Here is a 20063-nt window from a genome sequence, read left to right on the forward strand (position 1 = left end):
AGTTTGCTCTCAATGGCTCATAAAAATTAGTAACATGACAATTACAAGGCTGTGTGAATTTGTGTCTGGCAGTGGGGAGCATCTTCTTCTAGTTCTTGATACATCATTGCATTGTTAATGGCAGCCATGCATATTTTATAGAGTTCATGGCCTGTGGTACGTATGCACAAGCTTTAGTCTGGGTTGCAGGCCTACAGCAGTATGTCCGTGGGGCACAGCGAGAGGCAAACTGTGATTCTTGCCATTAGAGTCATGTTTCATGCCTGTCTTTCTGGTTATTTCTTCCCTTATGTGCTTGACAATTCCGAGGGATAAAAGTTCTACCTTAGGCCAGAATCTTATTAGCCTGATATTAACAATATAAATATGAGTGGCGAATTGCCGCCAGTTAAGAAGTCAGCGCTTGGGTTTTTTGTTTGTTTGTTTGTTTTTTGGTCATGGCCAAACCATATGGCTGCTGTGTGGTGCATCCTTCCTTCAAACGCAATGCCTGCTTATAAACTTGTAGCCATTCATTGCTGAAAGTTGTGCTAATTGGTGTAAGCAAAAGGACTTTTGCTGTAGTTGGCAGTGTCCTACCTGTGTATATCTTGTATTTATGTTGTGATTCTTTCTTGGATCCTTTTTCTCTTCATAGGACAACAATAAAGTAGGTGGAAGGTCATAAATATAGTAAATGCCCTACTCTCCATTACCTTGTAAAGTCACCATGATGTGCTCAAATCTGTTCTGAGTTATGATTGCTGGCTATCCATCTGCCATGCAGGCCTAAATGTGTCTCTTTGAGCACAATAAGGTTTTATTCTTCAGTAAGTGCGAGACGGAGTGCATTCTAAAGTTGCATGTAGTATATTTTCAAATATTGTTTGTCTGTTGCATTTATGTTGTACCTTTCCTCCAGTGAGCGCAAGGAGGCATATGTAGCTTTTTTTGCTCTGGAGCTTTATCCTGATTACTGCCCTGTGAGGTTAAGCTGAGAGACAAACTGGCCCAATGCACGTCGGGGCCAGTGCACAGCTCAGTGGGAATGTAAAACTGGATCTCCCATCTCCTAATCCTGTATTCTGACCAATAGACCACTTTGGCGACACACACTGCCTCTTAGGTAAGTTTTCATATGTAAGGGTGGGTGACGCCTTTTATTGGCCACCACAGAATCTTACAAATTGCAAGCTTTCATGGAGAAAGCCCCACTAGTCTAAAGAAAAGGAGGAGCTTAGATGAGGCCCCAGAAGGGGAGACCAGGGGCCAAGATTCAACTTTCTAAAGTGCTTCCTTTCAGGGTAGAAAGCTAGAAGTTGCTAAGTATTACTACAGTTTGGTGCTGTAATAACTCTTGCTATCCAATAACCTCTTGCACTGGTCAGACGGCATTGTTGGAAACAGTTCCATCAGTTTTTGGCCAGAAGACATAGCTATCAACCATGTCAACGCAAGGAGCCAGCATAGTAAGCTCATTGCACATGGTTAAACTGCAGTGCTGCATTCAACAGACTGAGTTCAGTCCCGATGGATGCAGGTAACTAGCTCAAGGTTGACTCAGCTTTCCATCCTTCCAAGGTAAACTGAATACCCAGCTCACTGGGGGGGGGGGCAGGAGGGAATGTGTAGCGTGCATAATTGAATTGTAAGCCACGCAGAGAGAGCTTTAAGTGCTATAGGGTGGTATAAAAGCACACACTTTTAAACTTTTATAGCGTATAGAGAAGTGTGAAGTCTGATCATTTTTCTAAGGATGTTGATCCCTGACAGAATCTGCTAGGGCCTGCTCATGAATCAAGCAGTCGGAGTGATTTACCCCAAAATTTCAGGGCAGGGTCCCTCATTATCTGGTCCCAAGCCACCTTTGCAAAGGTCACATGCATTTTTGATCAGGTTACATGAAAAGAGAGCATGGCTGAAGCAATTTATAAATTCCTGGTGAACCTTCTCAAAATGACTATATTTTAGTGGTTTCATGAACTGAAACATAGCCTGTTAACATTTTGCTGACATTTCTAACAAGAAAACTTAAACACTTGAAAACCATACACGATAGTCACTTTCAAATTTCTCCTTCAAAAGAAATGTTAATGATTTCATGAATTTTAAAAAACGTTTGTATGCTACAAGCTGTACAGTTAAATGGTACAAACATTACCATTTCTCCCTCATTCTCTGCACAGATAGAAATTTTCTAAGGTATGAAATATAGGTATGTATTTTTCATATAATGAACCAAATACAGTAGGAACACTTTCTTTACATGGTTCAAGGAATATCAACTTATATAAAAACGATCCATGATCTGCCCTGTCCCACTAGCTAATTTTCAAGCAGGACCTTTTATATTAGGACATGGTAATAAAAGTTTCTCAAAAAGTGATTTGTATTTCAATTAAATCAAAATCCTTAAACTGATTTAACTGAATAAACTCAAGCATATCAATTGTTTGATATACAGTACGTTTACATAATGTAATATAACACTGGAAATATGTAGCATAGCAATGTAACTCTGTCACTTTGAATACTTGAATCACACTGGCTTTTAAGAGCAAAAAAGTACTTCAGATATAGGTGTGAACAAATTAAGCTAAAAGACTTCAGTATAAACTGATAAACAGTAGGATCTTGCTCCAGGAAACCTGCTGAGTTCAGTGGAACGTTTCCCCTTATGAATGTGTTTATGTTTACAACCTGTGCTCTTATCTACAATGACCTAGGAGAAACTGTCTAATGTTGTCACTGTTAGATTTTTATCATTTAGCTTTGAATATCATTTCACAGCATGTTATCTTTAAAGGCAGGTTATCAATCTTTCAAATACATTAATCAAAAAATAAAGTACTGTATATCTTATTGAATCTGGTGGAACTTAACTTCCAACAAAAGGTACATAGGACCAATCCGGTGAAGATGATTGGATCATCAGTTCACAGATTCTAAGTATTCTTGGATGTACTTTTCCCCTTGAATGAGGAAAACTGACTTCAGCACCAGTGGATTACATTAAAAAAACCTGGACTGTTCAAAAATCCAAATACCTCAGCACTGTGCAAAGTTTTGATTAAAATATAAATAATAGTGCATGAGCAACTATTTTGTCTCTTTTTCTAAAACACATGGTGTCAGCTTTTCTCTTAATTCACTACTTTTCCCTCAGTTTCCAACTCTTTCCAGACAGAATCAGCCTGCCCTTCAATCCACTTGACGAGAAGGAACTGATCTGAGTCTTTTATTACTATCACATCACAAGCAGATATTTGTTTGATTTCCATAGCACCCTCTCCCCTGTCAAAAGTGTTGGAAAACTTACCAACCACTGGAGCTGGGATAGGTGCGATATGGAGTCAGTGTTCACCGGAGCAGGAACTTTCTCCTCTGCTGGCACCGAATCCTCCTGCACGTCTTATCTAGGGAACAGCAGTAGCAGTTGCTATGACGATGCTTTGTTTTCTAACTACCCCAGGAAGGGAAAGAAGAGTACCCTTTAGCCTGTGTGCACTAGCAGAGTTTAATGATGCCGCGCTCGCTGCTTTTCAAATTAGTGTCAGAAAAAGGAGGGGAAAGAAACAAGTAAAAAATGCCAAAGGAAAATATACATCACAAAAACAGAACTTAAAAGATCTCTTGCCCCAGAAGGTGGCAGAGGAACTGGCTAGGGATGTTAATAGGAAAAGATAAGAGGTAAAGTATGTGGGCCAAGGCAACACTAGTCTGAACTTTTAACCACACACAAATCTAAAACTCAGAGGAGTGTCGAAGCTAAACCATTTTTTTCCCCAAAGGTGAGCCAGCTAGACCATTCCTGAGAAAAATAACAGTGAGGAGGAGAAAACGGGAATTGGTTTGGATGCAACACATAAACATTCGGAGGAAGGTACGCCGTGTCTGGGAATGAGGTTTCACTGACGACTGTGGTGGTTGTGTATGTTTATGGATTGGTTTGTTACACAAACTTGGCACACTGGTGCCATTTAGGGAGGCAGGCGGGGAGTCTTCTGTGGCCGTGGTGTACATGCCAGCGCTGACCAGAACTGGCTATTTTTGCCTGTAGCTTTGGATAGAGGTTTTGTTTGGAATGGGAAAGACATACAAACATGCCAGCTCTCTGGAAGGCTAGAGGAAACTTTCAGCCCACCTGGCAGCATTATGAATCAGAACCCTTTAACCATTCACATGAAAAGGGATTAACCTGTGTAATTTCCTTTAAAACATTTTGCAGCATCAGACTTCCTGATAGCTAATTGTTCCGATTCCTGTGCCATTCCTATCTGGTGACCACATATCAATTTCACAGTAACTTCTTCCATCGGAAAATATAAAGACAGAGACAACATTATGCAAACTGGGAGAAGCCTAATTATCTAGAATTTACTTTCTCTTTCCAATTACAAGCCAATAGAAGCAATTGTAACTTGGTCACCTCCATCATCTCTGTACTACCATGTTGCAATGTATATAAAGCTGGGAACATGTATATCCCAACATCCAAATGCCCCAGTATATTTGAGACAGACATGTGAATCTTGCACACACACCCATCTCTTGGAGAGACATGGGGGAGAGAGATCAGCCCTTTTTTGTTGCAGTGAGATTCCTCTGGACATACAAGATTTTCTCCCCACTCGCACAACCAAATAATTCACAGGATTTCTCTGCAGTTTTATAGTCCTTTTCTCTGGGGAAAAAACTTTGCAAGATTATTACAATTCCTCTGTAGAACATCTTTCCTAGACATGATTCACTCATAAATGGCAGGGAAAAGACATAGCTATGAAGGGTTATTATGATTCCTAGACATAATAGCATCTTTTCTGCATAGGATTCACTAGAAAGAGCATCGAGCTGAGGCAGACTTGGGAGTTTCTGGTGCAGAACAACAGGTGGAAAGTGTGGGTGGATGGCGAGCAGGGTCTTGTTTTCTCAGGAAGCCAGGAAATCCCACATTTGCAAGAAGCCAGGGGAAAATCTTGCAAAATCCTGGAATGACGAATGCAAGTGTAGGTACCGGTAATATTTTTTATTGAGCCCCTTTTTATTGAAGTGGATGAAATCCACTTCCTCAAGCTCCAAACACACATTCAAAAAAAATGTCCAGAGATTGATGTTACATAGATATGTAGAGATGGTCAGTTCTTCCTGTGAGGCTGGGTCTCTTACTATCTCTTAACAAGGTTTGGAATGTTTACACCCTGGCTCTTGAGACAAAAAAGCTGTGAATTACCTTGCGACTTAACACACCATTGCTCTCCTTTTTCATTCAGAAAGTCAAGACTCAGATAATCACCAAGAATGAGACATTTTAAAAGTACCCATCCTATTTCTAAATAAAGCCTTACCAAGATAGAAGACAGGGCTTGCGAATAGACACTCTACAAGGTGATGCAGATTGTACCTCTAAACAAAACCACATTTTTCTTGGAAATGAGACTTCCAAATTCACATCCCATTTTCCACTGGGAAAAAGGCAGGGTAGAAAGCTCCAATAGTATTAGGAGGAAAAATACTTTGCAAAACAACTCTTCCTGATAGGGATGAAATCTGCAGAAATTGGTTTGTAGATATGAGTCAGTACAGGTGACTGCATTTTTGGAATGTCCTTAGAAGCTGAGTTTCAGAATTTAATGCTAAAGCATTGTCAGTAATAGTTATATTAGTGCTATGTGATGTGACACTTATCCAGAAATTTTCATTACCCCAAAGAGCTCAACTACTCTGTCCAGTTTGAGGAGCATCCTCTCTCAATTTTGAAGAACGAGTGCCTGCTAGATCAGACTCTTCCAGGAGAGGCCATTTAATGATTCCTGGCATCATAGAGGCTCTGCTTCCCCAGTGATGTTGAAGAACTGATCAACTGCGCATCATGCTCTTTTATTTTATCTCTCCAGTCATATGCAACAACAGTACTTATATTTTCCAGTAAATTATTTGCTGCGCCCCTTTGCTTCTCCCATCCTTCACTCATTGTCAGTGATAATTGAAAACAGAGGACAATAAATATTTTCCTCTTAATCATTAACACTTTTCATGTCATTTGGTTGGGAGACTATAAATGCATTCAATATCTTTCAAACAGGGTTGTAGGAAGGACTATATTACCATCCCTGAAAACTCTGTTTACCCCTCCCCCTAGACAAAGGATTAATCCTTTTGAGAGAGTATTCCACCTTACAGACCATAGCCCCCTATGTACAGTGCACCTAGGTCTGCTACAGTTGAACATTCTTTTGAGAAGTTTGAATTATATATGGTCATCTGTTTTAAATTAGGGTGGATTTTGCAAATTATTTTGGATTTGTGGTATGTGGAACTCTCCCAAGGCATTCTGTACCAGAATAAGGGCTTCCAGATTGGGGTCAACACACCCTATTCCTTTTAGAAAACATTGTGACTCACTTTGACCTCAGGTCTGTGACATTGTTTCTATGTTTCTATATCTCTGTTAAAACAAATATCCTGCAAATGGGAGAGAAATGGAAATAGCTATGAGGAGGGGCTGGCTATAAAGTGCTGTACTTGTGCAAGCTATCCACTCAAAGCCCATACAACAATCATCCTTCCACAACCATGCACACACATACTGTATGCTCAATCCTGTTGGTATAATAATGGGAAGTTAATGTAATTACTCCCCTTCACGGATTGCTGCCTTCTTGTGGTGAAGGGGCTTGAGTAATTCAGAGAAGCTATGGGCTATGCCGTGCAGGAACACCCAAGACAGAGAGGTCATAGTGGAGATTTCTGACTAAACGCGATCCACCTGGAGCAGAAACTGGCAAGCCACTCCAGTATCTTTGCCAAGAAAACTCTATGAACAGAAACAAAAGGCTAAAAGATATGATGCTGGAAGATGAGCCCCTCTGGTCGGAAGGCCTCCAACATGCTACTGAGGAAGAGTGGAGGACAAGTACAAGTAGCTCCAGAGTTAATGAAGTGGTTGGGCCAAAGCCGAAAGGATGCTCAGCTGCAGACACACCTGGAAGTGAAAGGAAAGTCCGATGCTGCAAAGAAAAATACTGCATAGGAACCTGGAATGTGAGATCTCTGAACCTTGGTAAGCTGGATGTAGTCAAACAGGAGATGGCAAGAATGAACATTGACATCCTGGGCATCAGTGAACTAAAGTGGATGGGAATGGGCAAATTCAATCCAGACGATTATCATATTTACTATTGTAGGCAAGAATCCCGTAGAAGAAATGGAGTAGCTCTCATAGTCAACCCAAGAGTGGGAAAATCTGTACTGGGATATAATCTCAAAAATGATAGAATGATTTCAAAATGAATCCAAGGCCGACCTTTCAACATCACAGTAATCCATGTTTATGCACCAACCACCAATGCTGAAGAGGCTGAAATGAAGACTTACAACACCTTCTAGAACAGACACCAAAGAAGAAGTGGGGGGGGGGGGTATCAGTGAAGATGGAGTCAGTTTTATGACTCAGTTTCATAGAAAAGCCTCTTTTTGTGGCAGCAGATGTTCTCCCAGGTGGTCATTCCTGCTATTTCCAAATGTGAGTACGGTGCTTGTTCTGTTCTGTCCTTTCTTTCTTTTGGTACTTGCCTTGGAAAGATGACGCCAGAGGTCAGTGATGGATGAGCTATTCCCACAAGTGGGCAAGGTCAGTGTCTTTCCTTCCCCTGAGCCATGCTCTTCTTTCTCCTCCCCAGCTTCTCCCATCTTGTAGTCCAGGCTGCTCTTGGAGGGGCAACTCTTCCTGCCAAAGTCTGAACTGATAATTTCACTCATGGCATTTTGCAAGGTGCCTAATTACACTGCTTTGAAGTGGCAATTTGCAGGATGCTGGATTTTTTTGGTTGAATTTAATAGGAAAGATGTTGCATTTTTATGGGCATAAGCATTGTGTTTCAGACAACATTAAGCTAATTCTGTGGAGAGGTCTGTAGCAAATGCAATAATATATATATATATTTCCTATGGACATGCTTTTAATAAAAGTTCCAGGATAAATTGCTATTAAAATATTTCAAGAAGTCTCTTAAATTGCATTATTGCTAAGAGAGCCTCTTCTGTCCTTGGTTTTAATTAAATGTGTATTCATTGAGACACACAGAGAAAAAAACAGAAAACAATGCTTGTGCTGAACAGCAACAGCTTTTATGAAGGCCTTTTTTTACCTAATGTTGCTGTTTTTCTAAAAACTCAAAAGATATAATCAAATGGTGGATCCCACCCCCCCACCCCCCGTTCTGCACTACCATGAACGGATAATACAAATGACTGAGAAAAAACAGATAGCTTGGCAAATTAGTATAGGAAAAAATAGTAAATGAAGAGCACTGTTAACGTTACAGAACAATCCAAGTGAGCTACAATAACCTCTATTCAGACATGGTATACCTGATTGCCATGTGCTGGAAACAAACAAGAAGAGATAGCTATTGTCCTGCGTGTAAGTTTTCTGAGAGAACCTTACCAGCTGATCTCCAAAGGGAACAGAATGCTGAATTAGATGGAAAATTAATCTGGTCTACCAGCTCTTAGACCACTAGTTCTGGGTAAACACTTGGAGTATAATAGGCAATTTCTAGGATGTACAAATGTTTTTTGTACAAATGTTGTTGTTGTTTTTTTTTTGAATATCATTGTTCCTTTGGTAGATGAACCATGCTACTTTTCCCTTACACCATGATGGCTTCAGCCCATGTTAGGTGAAAATGAACAGACTGCTAGCAGTTCATCCTTCAGCATTTGTCTAGATGCAGCTATCCCATAATATCCTCTGTAGCAAAAGGATGAAGAAAAGCCAGGCCACTGCTACACCAAAGTCCAAATCTGCTACACTATTACTATATTTTGGAGACCATGTATAGTAAATAATGGTGAATAATGTCTCTCTGAATGCTAAAGCACACCTATTAATAAACTAGTCCAAAGGAACAAAATGGCACTTATATCTGATTAAGCTGCATATAGTTGTACTGCTGATGATCTGTGTAAGAATAAAAAATTAGACAACTGAAACATCAAGCTTCCAATTCTGAATTCTATGTAAGAATCACAGCTTGCCATAGAGATGAATTATTTGTGTGATATGTCCACATGCGCTAAATGTATGTAGGTTGAAATGGACCCTGGGGGTGCCACATCTCCCAGCAGAACCTCTTTCTGCAACATGCTGGTGTGTATGAATTCTCCATGTGATCAGGGACATCATCTTTTCTAGAGTTCTCAACTAAGTGTACAGAAGTCCTCTGCACAGACAAGTTGTATGAGTGAGCAGAATACATGGATAACAAAGGTGAAGTCAGTCAGTGATATCCCTGCTATCCATGCATTGAGCGCATGCAGATATGTTACTTGCATGGATACTGTCTTGCTCTCTGGAGCTCCACAAGCTCCCCATGCCAGTGCTAAAGTGAGCATCCACCTTCAACAAGTGGGACATTTGCTTGCTTCCAGCTCCTTGAGGTCAAGTGAAAACAGGGAGCAAAGTGTTTAGGAGCAGTTGTATTTTATTATATGAACTGGAGCTACCATATTTGCTCACACTGGTGGACTCTGATAGTATATGTGCCAAACTGGACATGATCACATGAATGCAGTTAATGTGTGTGGCGGATAGCCCACATGTCACTCCTGTCAGTCATTTTAGAGCTCCAGTGCAGGGGCCTATGACAGGGCAGGAGGGGCGGAGTCAAGGGAACTAGGAGTGCCAGAGAGTCAGTTAGAGTGAGACAGAGAGTCAGTTAGAGTGAGACAGAGAGTCAGTTAGAAAAAAATGGTGACACGTATAGACAGTTAGAGAGAAGACTGTGACGTGTTTAGACTAGATATTGGACATTTGGTTAGTTAGAGAATAGTAAAGAGTTAAAAGGAATTAGAAATACATTGACAGTCAGCATATATTGAGACTGTGATTAAAGTAAATGTGTACAAGCAAGCTTATAAGTAATCACATCCATGTTTTAATGAATGAATGATAATAGAACATCCATAAATTTTCTTCTGTGATTCACTTATTTATCCTTAAATAAACCTTGTTTTATTTGGCAGCAAGAGTGTGAGACTCATAATTGATATAATGAGGATAATATTTATTTATTTATTTATTTATTTATTCATTCATTCATTTAATATTATATATTATATATATATAATATCCTCTGGTGGCAGCAAAAAAGGGGTAAAGAACAAGTCGTGCCCAAAGGTGAACTTGTGTGAGAGGTAAAACACACAGGGGTCACTGGGGTTTCGCAACAGTGTGTGTATATGTCTGCATGTGCACACATGCGTGCACACACACACACACACACACACATGCACACACATGCACTCACACACATTAACTGCATTCATGTGATTATGTCTAATTTGGCACATATGCTATCATATATATAAAGCAACGATGGGTCACTAACGGAGATTTCCCTTCTCATGCAAATACCAGCTTCAATTATTTTTGTGAGTCCATAATAGCATGGAGAAAAGGATTAAATTCTTCTGATCCCTTTACTTTCAGTCTCACTGCTGCCCCAGGTCTCCTGCAGTTGAGTTACATCTATTTTAACTTCACATCAGAATTAAGATCATGTCTAGTTTGTCTGTATATCTGCTACACCGCGTTGGTATGAACTGAAAATATTTCATGGCAAAGCTTACAAAGGACATTAAAAATGAAGCTTCAAGGCATGCAAAACTAACAGGTGCACATGTATATCCCATATAGAAAGCAGGATGCTGGAGTTACAATGCCCTCCAGGTCTCCACTGAGAATGATATTTGAAAGAGCAAGCCCTAGGGAAAGCTAGCTTCACTGAATCCCGTATTAATGTTTTCCCCAAAGAAGTGTCCAGATGCTATTCCTTTAAAGTTCAGCTGCTTGTCTAAGACATAATTGTGTTTCCCCACCCTCTGCAGAATAATTGCTGATGAGACTTGGCAGGCCAAGATGATGCCCTTGGGTCATGGTTGCCATGCCACAGGCTTTAGATCACACATAATGCTTCTATGAATTCTTTCAGCTTTAGTAGTACTTAGTTTTTAGTTTTCCCACTAGGTCTGCATTTTAATCAACTTTATTCAATGTGATGAGTTGATTTATCAGATAAGGTTTTAGAATTACAGAGCTGGATGGTCCCTGAAAGATAGTCCATTTAATCCATGTTCCCTCCATAAAACACATGAAGTCAAATCAACCACCACACAACCTCCACAACCATCAAGATCAAGACTGTCAAAACCATCAGTGTTTATAACAGGTTCCTTTTCTAAGTAATTGTTTAAAATAGGGAAAGAAGAAAACAGGATTAAATCAACATTTCTCATAATGGAAGGATGTAAAGAGTGGATTCCCCGAAGGATCCATACGGTAGGAGAGGCAGTGCTTTTAAAAACTCTTCTTAAATTATCTGGAGTTAGTGGTAAGCATTCAGGTATGTAAGGTTGCTCATAATACAAAAATGTAGTTAGAATGAATCAAAAAGAGAGATAGAGACAGAGAGAGCACTCTAAAAGAATAAAAGGGTTTTGTACAGCATGAAATTCAATATAGTGTAAAATGTATGGGGGTGGGGTAAAGAGGGATGAATAGGCTTTTATTTCAACTACAATAACATATTAAGAGAAGCCTACAACCAAGAATGAAACCTGACTGAAATTTTACTAGAGAAGATGATTGTACACCAGGAAATAAATTGAATATGAAATTTTAAATCTTATCAGGTCATATGTTATCAGAGCTGAATGGATATAAAATAGGTCAAGAAGCCCATGTTGCCTTTCTCGATAATGTGAGGATGCAATTTTACATCTTCTCAGCATGTGCTTGGTGACATGAGGTAGTTATTGATTTTCACATCTTCCTTGCTCTCAGTATCTGTCCTTGACAATGGGCATGAATCAGACTTTATGCACAGCGCACTCCCCATACTATTTAATTTAATCAGTGGTCACACATCTGTTTCCATTTGTTCCAGAAAAATATGATCTATAACATAACAGATACAAAGTGATATTATGAGTGGTTGCTGTTTGTCTTTCGGAGCCATCTAATAAAAAGTGAAGGCTAGTAAATGCACAAGTTGCGAAAGTGATAAGATATTGGGCAGAAACCTTGAGATTATTAGGAGCTGTGTATGTTGCCATTCCTCAAACAAAGAGAGTGGGAGAGAGAGAGAGAGAGAGAGAGAGAGAGCAGGTGAAATTTTTTTTTTAAGGTACTGTAGATGATTTGAAGAAGACATGGACATATCATTTGAGATTCTTACCTGCTAACCCTGGAGGCTCATAAATGAAGGCCACCTCAGTACTTTGAGCCTTACTCTGAGGATTAGGATAAGCCAAGTAGCCCACTTCTCTTTTTTCCTTCCCATACTTTGAACTCTTTGCCCAAGCGGTTGTTATATGCCACCAAGTTGCCCTCGACTTATGGTGACTCTCTGAATGAGTAATCTCCAAAATGTCTTGTCATCGACAGCCCTGCTCAGCTCTTGCAACCTTAAGCCTGTGGCTTCCTTTATGGAATCAATCCAACTTGTATGTGGTCTTCCCATTTTCTTGCTGCCTTCATACTTTTCCAGCATTATTGTTTTTTCCAGAGAATCTTCTTGCCTTCTAATGCTGGGACCAAAGCAGGACAGTCTCAGTTTCATTGTTCTTGCTTCCAGAGATAATTCAGACTTGATTTGATCTAGGACCCATTTGTTCATCTTTCTAGCAGTCCAGGTCATCTACAAAGCTCTCATCCCACACCATATTTCAAAGAGATCAAAGAATTCTTTTTCCTGCCAGCTTTCTTTACTGTTGAGCTTTCACACCCATACATGGTGATCAGGAATATGAGAGTCTGGATGATCTTGACCTTGGTTTCCAATAACACATCCTTACACTTAATGATTTTATCATTCCTTCATTGCTGGCCTTCCAAGTCTCAGTTTTCTGATTTCCCTGCTGCAGTCTCCATTTGGATTTATGATGGAACCAAGGTATACAAAATACCAATTTTAATTTCTTCATTGTCAACATTGACATTTTTTAGTTCTGTAGTCATGGGTTTTGTCTTCTTTATGTTCAACTGCAGTCTTGCTTTGGCACTTTCTTCTTTCACTTTCACTAAACGTCAGTTCAAGTCATTGGGGCTTTCTGCCAGAAATATAGTATTATCTGCATATTTTAAATTATTGATGTTTCTTCCAGCAATTTTCACTTCTTCATCTGCATCTAGTCTAGTTTTCCATACTATATGTTCTGTGTACAGATTGAACAGATAAGGAGATAAAATGCATCCTTATCTGACACCTTTGCCTATATGAAACCATTCTGTCACTCCATATTTTGTCCTAATGGTAGTTTCTTGTCCACAATAAAAGTTGTGCACCAGAACAATCAAGTGTTGAGGCAAACCATTTCTTTCACAACAACCCATAGTTTCCTGTGATCCACACAGTCAAAAATTTTGCTTGAGTCCAAAAGTATAGACTGATCTTCTTCTGAAATTCTTTGGTGTGCTCCAGTAACCAGTAGATATTTGCAATATGATTGCAAGTTCCTCTTCTTTTTCAGGATCCAGCTGGAACATCAGGCATTTTTCCTCCATACAAGGTGTTGCAAAATCTTGAGCATTACTTTGCTTCCACGGGAAGTTAAAGCAATGGTCCTATAGTTACTGCACTCCTTGGCATCTCCTTTGTTATGGTTTAGAATGTAAATTGATTTAGAATGGAAATTTCAAATCTGTGTGCCATTGTTTTGTTTTCCATATTATTATTATTATTATTATTATTATTATTATTATTATTATTATTATTATTATTATTATTATTATTATTATTATTATTATTATTATTATTATTATTTACTTACTTACTTACTTACTTACTTACTTACTTACTTACTTACTTACTTACTTACTTACTGGCCAGGTATGTAAACCATACCCGGAATTTAATATGGCTATCGGCCACACTTAAAAACAATACACACACACACACACACACACACCATAAACAGAAAAATTCACAAGACAATTAAGAACAAATTCTACAAAAGCCGATTGCCTCAACTCCCAGTTGCGTCAGATGGTTACAAATTCAGCAGTTTGATGGCACAGGGAAAAAAGCTATTTTTGTGCCTCGATGTTTTAGTATACAGCGTCTTGTATCGCCGACCAGAGGGGAGAAGATTAAACAAGTTGTGACCAGGATGCCGTGGATCTGCCGCGATCTTTTCCGCTCTCTTTTTAACCCGTGCAATGTACAACTCTTCCAATAATGGCAAATCAGCTCTGATTATTTTTCCAGCAGTTCTGACAGTCCTCTGAAGCCTGTTCTTGTCCAGTTTGGTTGCCGAACCGAACCAAACAGTTATGGAAGAGCAGAGGACAGATTCAATAATGCCTCTGTAAAATTGGACAAGCAGCTCCCGAGGCAGATTGAATTTCCGAAGTTGTCGTAGGAAATACAGACGCTGGTGAGCTTTTTTAATGATGCCATCGATGTTAATTGACCATTTCAGGTCCCGAGAGAGTACAGTGCCCAGGAACCTGAACGACTCTACTACAGAGACCGTGCTGCCTAAGACGGAAAGTGGGAGTATACAAGGGGGGTGTTTTCGAAAGTCCACTACCATCTCCACCGTTTTCTGTGGGTTGAGCACTAAGCTATTACTGTTGCACCATGCGACAAGATGCTCAACTTCCCGTCTGTATGCCGACTCGTCACCGTTCTTAATAAGTCCAATGACCGTCGTATCATCTGCAAACTTCAGAATCTTAACAGAGGGATTCGTGGAAATACAATCGTTCGTATATAAGGAGAAAAGTAATGGGGAAAGTACACACCCTTGGGGAGCTCCCATACTAACTGTACGGATATTAGATGTTATTTTCCCCAGTCTCACTTGCTGTTTCCTATTTATCAGAAAGCTATGTATCCATTTACAAACAGAAATGGGTACCTTTAGTTGAATCAGTTTAAGATACAATTTAGATGGTACAATTGTATTAAACGCGGAACTGAAGTCGACAAAAAGAACCCGTGCATAAGACCCTGAGGAATCCAGATGTTGTAGGATGTAGTGCATAGCCATATTGACAGCATCATCTACTGATCTGTTAGGCCGATATGCAAACTGGAGAGGGTCCAACAAAGGATCAGTGATGTCCTTCAGATGGGTCAGCACCAATCTCTCAAAGACTTTCATCACTACAGATGTTAAGGCGATGGGTCTGTAGTCGTTCAGTCCGCTAATAGAAGCTTTCTTAGGTACAGGGGTAATAGTGGAAGTTTTAAGACATGTAGGGACACTACACAACTCCAACGAGCTGTTGAAAATCCGTGTTAGGATAGGTGCTAATTGTGCAGCGCACACTTTCAAACAGAAGGGAGTCACCCCATCTGCTCCCGGAGCTTTCCTAACCTTTTGTATCTGAAGAAGATCACGCACATCTTTTTCGCAAATCACCAAGGAAGTAGATTCCTGAGATAAAGGAACAACAGTAGGAGAGGCGGTTTTTAATACTTCTGAACCCAAATGGTTTACCGCAGGTGTAGATGGTGGTGTTTCAAATCTGCAGTAGAACTCGTTTAGGTCATCTGCCAATTTCTGGTTTTCCAGAACCGGGGAAGATGTTTTCTTATAACCCGTAATGTTCTGTAAGTTCCTCCAGAGAGTAGCAGAGTCATGATTTTCCATTTGTGTCTTCAACTTGTCGCTGTACGTTCTTTTTGCCACTCGAATTTCCTTATTCAGTATATTTCTAGCCTGATTGTACAGGGTTCTGTCTCCGTTCCTATAAGCTACCTCTTTGGCATGTCGAAATTTCTTAAGCCTTGCTGTAAACCAGGCTTTGTTATTATTGTAGATACGCACGGTCTTAGTAGGCACACATAAGTCTTCACAGAACTTAATATAAGATGTTATGGTTTCAGTAAGTTCGTCTAGGTTATTGGAAGTAGACTCAAACATATTCCAATCAGTGCAGTCAAAACAAGCCTGCAACTTTAACTTTGCATCCTCAGTCCAACGCTTGACTGTCTTAACCACTGGCTTAACAGCTTTCAATTTCTGTTTGTAAGTTGGAATAAGAAAAATCAGGCAGTGGTCAGAGCGACCGAGGGCAGCACGAGGGACAGAACGATAAGCACCCTTAATTGTGGTGTAGCAATGGTCTAACGTATTCTTATCCCTGGTGGAACAACTAACATGCTGCTTGTATCTAGGCAATTCATGTGATAAATTTGCCTTGTTAAAATCCCCTAAGACTATAAGCAGAGAGTCAGGATATTTCCTCTCTAGTCTATTTATCAAGTCAGCAAGAATACATACTGCATTATCGAAGAGAATTCTCTTGGGGAATAAAACGGATGACAATTAATAAACAAAGCTTCCAAGTCCTCACAGCAGGTTTTCTCTAACACAGTCACATCTCTGCACCAATCTCTATTTATATAAAAACAAACTCCTCCACCCTTCGATTTCCCAGATGTTTCAAGTACGCGGTCTGCTCTGCAGATCTGAAACCCAGATAGTTCAATTATACTGTCCTGGACAGAACCGTTTAACCATGTTTCTATAAAACAAAGAGCAGCTGAGCGTGAGAAGTCAGGGTTAACCTGATTGATGAGATGCAGTTCGTCCATTTTGTTAAGAAGTGAACGGAGGTTGGAAAGATGAATAGATGGTAGTGCAGATCTCATTCCACGCTGTCGCAGCCTATTTAACGTGCCAGCACGTCATCCTCTTTGGTGAATTCTTCTCCGAGTATCATACACAGCTGCTGCACCTCTCTTGACCAAAGCTATTGTGCTACTTTCTTCTTCCACAAAAACAGGAGGATACGTACATGGGAGGGCTTTGCTAATATTTAGAATTTCTTCTCTAGTAAATGTAATCCGGGAGGGGACACAGGACGCCATAAAGCAATGGATAGTTTTCCGTAATTACTCCAAGGCGTAAATGCAGTAATTGCTCCAAAACATAAGCACAATAAAGCTGAGTAGTAAGTCTTTACCAGCGACGCCGTCCTGGTATATTGAGGAGGCAGGAGGCAGAAGGCAGAAGTTAACAAGTGTTAGCCATAAAACCATAAATCCATCGAAGAAGTAACAGCTAAAAATAGTAAATAGCCATTTATGGCCACAGGAACGACCCTAATAACGGCTCTAAAAAGACTATAAAACCCTAAAAACACGCCACTAAAACACAAAACACAAGCTGAGCACAGTCGCGGCTGCCGTTCACGGCGCCATCTTGATTATTTGTTGGCATATTCTTGTTAGGATTTTGACAAATTCAAAATATCTGTGAATTGAAATAGTTCTGTTGCAGTTCCATCTACTCCTGGTGATTTATTTCTTCCTAGTGAATTCAGAGCAGCTTTCACTTCACTTTCTCGAACTCATAATAGCTTTCTCTTAAGTGTTTCTTCTACCATCCAACTAGGTTTTTCTTTTATTTTTATTACAGAAATTGTATATTTGCATTATTTTCTTATAATATCTCTGCTTTCACTCCACAGTTCTAGTTCACAGTCAGTTGAGTTTAGTTGTGCAAATCTACTTCTTATGTGGACTCAAAATTAATCAGGAATGTTGTTTAAATTATATTTTTGTACTGCAATTCTTTTAGTGCCCTTTTTCAGCTTTACTCTAAAACTGGATATTAACAGTTCATGAGCAATATTGCAATATGCTCCTAGTTATATTTTGGCAGAGACAGTATAGCTTCTCCATCTTCTTCTTTTAATTACAGAATCTATTTGATTTCTATATTGATTGTCTGGTGACTGTCCACATGTACAGCCATATGTTTGGTTGCTTGAAGCATGTATTTGCAATAAACAGTTTGTTGGCTGTGTATAACTCAGAGTCATTATACTGGTTCCTTTCTCTTCCCTAGGCCAAATTCCCCACAAACATTTGGTTCTGATTTGTTCCCTACCTTTGTGTTCCGCCACTTATGATTTCGGTGTGTGGTCAATTTCCTCCTGGATGCTTGCAAAAAGAAAACACCCCTTTTAATTTCATCTTCTTTAGAATCTGTAGTTCGAGCCTAGACTTGGAAGATCTTTATCTTAATATATTTCCCATGGAGTTCAATTGAAATCATTTGATCAGACCTTGCATTATAGTCCCTAATTGCCTGTGCTACATCTTGCCTCAATTAGAGCCACTCTGTTTCTTCTAGATTTTTTATTTCCAGAGGAGAATACTTTGCAGTATTCTACTCTGCATTCTAGAGTTGTCATTTTCAGAGTAGAATACTTTGCAGTTGTCTGACTGAACATATTCCATCCCAGTCTACTTTAGTTCACTGATACCAAGCAATGTTTAAACATCCCATTCTTTGCTTTATGGTTTCCAGTTTACCTTGATTCATACTTCTTAAGTTCCATGTCCAATTGTATGCATTGTGCAGTATACAACTGGAACATTTCATTCTGTGCATGTCAGCCATTAGATACCCCTAATTTAGAAAGGATTTATCCAAGCTAGTCCTTCTTAAATGTGTTGGACTGCAAGCCCCATCATTCACCTGTCAAGTTGAAGAGGGTAGAATTATTTCCTTCACCTACACCTCTTCTGGTCTCCCTCTCAGCTCTCTATGCTCCTCTTTCTCTTTTGCTTTAGGTTGCCAACCTCCTTTTCTGGCAAGAGCACCCTGTCTTCAAATTATTCAAACCTGTACAAACAGAAGTTCAAAAAGTGATGCTAAGATTACCCAAAATGGTAATGCAAGGATGGGGGGAAAGCTACCACTTGTTACATTTCAGTTACATCACTAAGGATAGGCTCGAGACAATGTTAGCAGCTCTGTTAACTTCCATAGCATCATATGCTATAAGCCACTCTTTTCCCTTTACACTTAGCTGTGTAAATGACTGTCACCAGAAGCACTATAAAAGTATGGTCATGGTGTAATGGGGTTTTCTTCACTTTTAAACTGTCAGAGCCAAGAGAAGACAACAAACAGACCTGTACCAGAGGCTCGGTCTTGTGTGGGATCTTGCTTTAATAATGAATGGGATGTCAACTTACGACCACCTAGAGTGGTCGTAATTGACTAGATAGGTGGGATATAAATACAATATATAAATAAAATAAATAATCATGGATTCATTTTTCAAAATACAGAAGCATTGGCATACTCATTTTATGATATTTGCTATCTCTACCAGTTCAGATTAGATCAGTCTAATCCAAAGCCCATGTATAATCATTACCATTTCTGTCAGCAGATTTCTGTGCTTGAAGCCTTCCTTACTATTCATGTCACATTGTGCAATGTTTTAGGGCAGGAGTGGGCAAAGTGCAACTCATGTGTTGCTCATATGACTGCTCTGACCTCCATTTTTTAAAAGCTCCTCGCTCACAAACCCCTTGCTACCTTCCAGCTGAAAAACCAAGAGAGAGAATTCATCAGGAACACCATCTTTGTTGTGAAATGGGGTGCAATGTCTCATCAACAAACAAAAAATAAAACCAGAAACAGAATCAGAAATAGAAACATCTTTATCACATATTTGCATTTTAGGCCTCTAGTAGACCTAAAATGACATCTAGTAGACCCAAGGACTAGAAAATACTCCAAGGTTGCCGACCCCTGCTTTAGGGCAATGGGTGATGTGATGAAAGGCTCAAGGGACTGCTGCATCTAGTGAGAGTTTATTCCATTAGCGTTATAAAGCACACTTCACACTGTCAAACCAATACAAGACCTCAAATTCCACTATCCTTTGACGTTCCCTAAAACCTGCTAGAGAGCTTTCCAATTAAAATCAATATACCGTATTTTTCGCACCATAAGACACACTTTTTCCCCACAAAACAGAGTGGGTGGAAAGTCTGTGCGTCTTATGGTGTGAAGAAAACAGATTATATTTTCCTGTTTTCTTCTCCTAAAAAATTGGTGCGTCTTATGGATAGGTGCGTCTAAATGGATACTTTTGATTAATGTGCACAAAAATGCATATAATGCATGGGATATAATGCATGGGATGAACTGAATCTAAGAGTGTCTTAATCAGTATCAAAAGATGTATGCCATTAAATGATGACCACATCTTTCTGAAATGAAGGGAGAGATATGTTTCAGAAAAAAAATCAGTGATTTGA

The 20063-nt window shown here is 39.6% G+C and overlaps 1 protein-coding gene and 1 long non-coding RNA gene across 3 annotated transcripts in view; one reads left to right on the plus strand and one right to left on the minus strand.

Moving 5' to 3' along the window:
• Positions 1-3413, minus strand: part of PPP1R17 (protein phosphatase 1 regulatory subunit 17) — a 29895-nt gene extending 26482 nt beyond the window's left edge. The window contains exon 1 of one of the 2 annotated variants that reach the window (XM_078377515.1): positions 3299-3386. The gene's annotated coding sequence lies outside the window, so the exon portion shown is untranslated. Of the gene's footprint in view, positions 1-3298 lie in introns of both variants that reach the window. The other variant, XM_020803396.3, reaches the window with a different exon arrangement.
• The window catches only part of LOC140708344 (uncharacterized), a 77974-nt gene that overhangs the window by 20154 nt on the left and 37757 nt on the right, over positions 1-20063 (plus strand). The gene's annotated exons all lie outside the window — the stretch shown is intronic.

The sequence above is a fragment of the Pogona vitticeps genome, chromosome 6, assembly GCF_051106095.1.
Source record: "Pogona vitticeps strain Pit_001003342236 chromosome 6, PviZW2.1, whole genome shotgun sequence".
NCBI lineage: Eukaryota > Metazoa > Chordata > Lepidosauria > Squamata > Agamidae > Pogona > Pogona vitticeps.